This window comes from Zingiber officinale, chromosome 3A, assembly GCF_018446385.1.
Source record: "Zingiber officinale cultivar Zhangliang chromosome 3A, Zo_v1.1, whole genome shotgun sequence".
NCBI lineage: Eukaryota > Viridiplantae > Streptophyta > Magnoliopsida > Zingiberales > Zingiberaceae > Zingiber > Zingiber officinale.
Genome location: NC_055990.1, coordinates 49425576 through 49429767, shown reverse-complemented (window position 1 = coordinate 49429767; position 4192 = coordinate 49425576).

Sequence of the window (4192 nt, the reverse complement as noted above, 5' to 3'; positions counted from 1 at the left end):
GAATATTAATAAGGGAATTTTCCGGAATTTTTGGAAATTTTTCGGGAATTTTTCGGAGCTCGTACGGACGAGTTGATGGGGATAAAAACAGGGTCCGGAAAAGCCTGTTTATGTTACCCCATTTAAATGAGGAAAAGTTGAATTTCTTAATTCCTTTTTCTTTATTTATTTTCCCTTTTCTTTTTTTTTCTTTACTTCCTCTCTTCCTCGCCGAAAACCCCTGCACGCCGAGCCTTCTTCCCCGCGCAAACCTTCTGCCCTAACCGCCTCTCCCAATCGGCGATGCAAACCGCCGTCTCCTCTCGCGGATAAACCCTCGGCCAAGCTCGCTTTCTTCTTCTTCTCCCCTTGCCCTAACCGGCGCCGACGCTGGCTCTGTGCCCTTATTCTATCGCGACGCCAAATCCTCTTCTTGTTTCTTCCCGAGCCGTCCCTGTGCCCTAGCCATCGGCGACACACGGAGCAGCGCCGCACACCCCGGTGTCCTAGCGCCGATCACCGTGCAGCGTCCTTTCTTCCTCTGCCTTAGCCGGTCGACCCGTGACCCTCTCCGACCGATTCGGCCAGTTTACCGGTGCCCTAGGTTGGGTTCACAGCCGGCTGACTTCTTCCTCCCTCGGCTCGTGACATCGCTTCCTCTGTGTGCCACTGCCGAGGCTCTTCATCATCGGCATAGAGTTATCACAGCCATATCCGAGCCGATCCTCTTTACTTCCCTCCGTGCCCTAGCCGGATCTTGGAGGTAAGCAGTGTACCGTGTGGGTTGTTGAGGTAATCTGGTGGTGGAGTCTTCTTCCGGCGGTAACCAATTAGGGTTGAGGATCCCCGGGAAGTGGACTATGGAGTTTCTCTAGACCATACGGGAGGAAGATTCCAGCAAGGAAGATTGGTTCCAGTAAGTCTTCTTATCGGCAGTACTCAAACCAGCATCACCAGTGGGTTGGATCAAGAGCAGAGGTTTGAATCAAGGTAAGAAGTAGAGTAATTGTTACATGTTGATGAGTTAGGTTCATGTATTGGATTAGGAATATATTGGATTAATCCATGTTTAGGTATGTTCTTGATACCTACTGATAATTTATTCATCATTAGGTTGTGTAGAATAATTAGGTTATATGGATTTAGGTTTTGGATTTTTTATCAAAAAGGTTGTTTGGGGTTAAGGTAATTAACCCTAATTAACCGTTAGAAAGATCAAGGGAAATGGTTTAGGGTTTATCCCTAAATTTTTATTTAGGATTTACTTAGTTGTTTGTTTGTATTCTAGCTAAATAAAAGTAAATGTATTTTTGTTTACACAGGACTTTGACGCGAGACGAGTATCTCGGAGTCAGATTGGACCTTTCTATTTTCGGAGGCGGGTACTTTTGACTATTTGTCTTTGATATGCTTAGTAATGAAAATAATATGTTGCATTAATTGTGTTTCATATTTGTTTCGGTTAATCACTGCCCAATACATGTTACCTGTTTGATTGCATCTCTTATTGATCTTGTACCTGATTTATCATGCTCACGGGTAGTGATATAACCATGTTTCACATGTTCAGGACCTAGGTTTGATACCTTATTGATCAGTATATCTTGATTTGATCTATTCACTATGGTGCCCATTGTTATATGTCCAGAGGTTGGTTTAGTATATTACCATGCTTAGTGACATGCACCATTTACATGATCGCATGCTGTGCGATCGATTGCTCCATTATTGTCGAGCACTTTGCCAGTTTTCATCACTGTTCGGTGCTCCGTTGTGACACTCACGGGTAGCGTGACACAGCATGGTAGCACGTCAGTTTGACTCTTCCGGTGCTCCGTTGATCCGCTCAGGGGTAGTGTGACGCAGCGTGTAGCACGTTAGAGATTCCTCCCCGTCATAGCGTACCGGGAGATGAGAGCATTGCGCTCCCCCATTTATGATTTGGGGTAGGAGTATGTATGTACTCCGACAGCATCCCGTCCACTCGATCACTCATCAGGAGTAGTGTTGCTGAGTGCACGGTTGTCACAACCCTACCCACTTGGTCCCACTTTTGTTGTGAGTTGGCTGACTGGCGTCAGGGGTGACCATGACATTGGCATCATATGCATGATGCATTTATTGTTTGTAATTGTGTTTGCTGCATTTATATGCTGCATATTGTTTGGATACCTATGTTTGTCATGCATACAGGTCTTCTATACCTTTTGGACTGTTTGTCCTTATACCGGGTCCTGGTTAGTACAGATTCTCTCCTGTCTTCTTCGGTTTGCATTTACCTTTATCTTTATCAGGAGACTGTACGCATGATTAGTGCTAGGTGTTATTTCTTTACTTTGCATATCAACTGTACCTGCTGAGTGTTGGACTCACCCCGCCTCCATTGTTGTTATTTTCAGGTTGATGCTGTCAGGAGGGAGTTCCAGTCGCTAGTCCCCACAGTACGTAGTGCTAGATCTCTGCAGACCTCGATGGTTTATATATCGTTTAGTTTAGTTTTACATTTATTGATTATGTGTGGACTTGGTTTGTTTGGATACTTGGTTGTTGTATGGATTTTTGTGATGATGATGGATTTTTATTCGATGTGTATTTTTACTACGTGCCTGCCTGGATGGCAGAAGAGGTGAGTTCGTCGGTTTTGAGCTTTACGAGTGTAGTTGAGTAGGGTGGTTTTTGAGTCTTAGTATTTACTACTTTGTTTGATTATATATAACTGCGTGGTGATGTTTTATTTTGTTGTTATTATTCCAGCCGCCTGTGGCTGAGGTATTTGTGAGATGTAGAAAAGTTTCAGATTGTCCACCGTACAGGGGAGATGCTGCCGAAATTTTCTCGGATAGGGACTCCTCTGGGGCGTGACAATTTAGTGGTATCAGAGCACAGTTATACGATCTTTTGTTTTCGTCTTTTTGATGTTTGGGATAACCTGATACCAATTTATTTACTTGGTATCAGAGCGCCAGGTTGACGATACTTGTTTGATTTTCATGTTACGGATTTCAAGATTTATCTGATACCAATTTATTGGTATCAGAGCGGGTTATGGTACCTGCTTATGGTGTTCTGTATTTTTGGAGTTAGCCTGAGTTTACTAGTAAACTTGGGTATTTATTTCGGAGCTACGAATTTCCATTATGTTTATGCTTCGGACTTCTGTTTCGGATTTATATGGATTTCTGGTGATTTTCTCGTTCGGAATGTTGAGGTAAAATTTGGGGACTGGACAGTGATGGAACATCTCCAGACGGCATATAGGTATGATGTTTATTTTATAGTTTATGACATGTATTAGCATTCTTTACTTTGTACCTGTATGGTTGTTGTAACACATATTACATGTGATGGGTTAGCCATTGAGCATGGTTGACCTTAATAGAGATCAAGGATTATAGTCTTTGGTGATTTTTCATATCATACCACCAGTAGTTTTAGTTTCTGTTACTACTAGTAGGAGTTGGAGGCACCTATCAGCCTCTGCTATTGTTAGCTGGTAATGGATGATACCTATCTATTCCTGTGGACTTAGCCAGTAGAGTTTTTATACTCGTATCTTTTGGATATTAGGGTATCCGATATGATGAAAATTGGTCATTGGAGAGTTATCATGTTTGATCATTGTTGAGAATGATTTGAGGTTAAGGGATATTGGGAGATCAGATATTGTGATGTGTTGAATTCTAATGATTTATGAGAGTAAATGTTATGTGGTTGTTTGATGATCTATTAGTGGATAACTATTTTGATGATCTATTATTTGAGTTGTTGTTGATGGTGACATAGTGAGTGTCATGTATGATATTCACAGGTTTGATGTTTATAGTTGGTGATCAGATTATAAATCGGGTGTTAGAGAGTTTATGGTTTAGAGTGCCTATGAGATTTTAATAAATCTGGTTGGTTGTGGTTAGTTAACAGGATGATAAAATTGATGTTTACTTCCTCTGATATTGGACTATGTTGATAAATAATGATTTGATGTTTTGAATGTTAACTTGCTCTCATGGGGAGTAGAGAATTATTCATCTGATATTATGTGGGCTGATATTTTTGAGGATAAAAAAAATGAGAGTGTCTTGATGTTCTTGAATTCTGACTTTATCTTTTGGGTCGTATACCTTTATACATATGATTATTGTGGGTTTCTAGTAGATTATACCCGAGTGGTTAGACATACATGTCTGATTGTTTATTGGAGGTATTTGTCAATTAA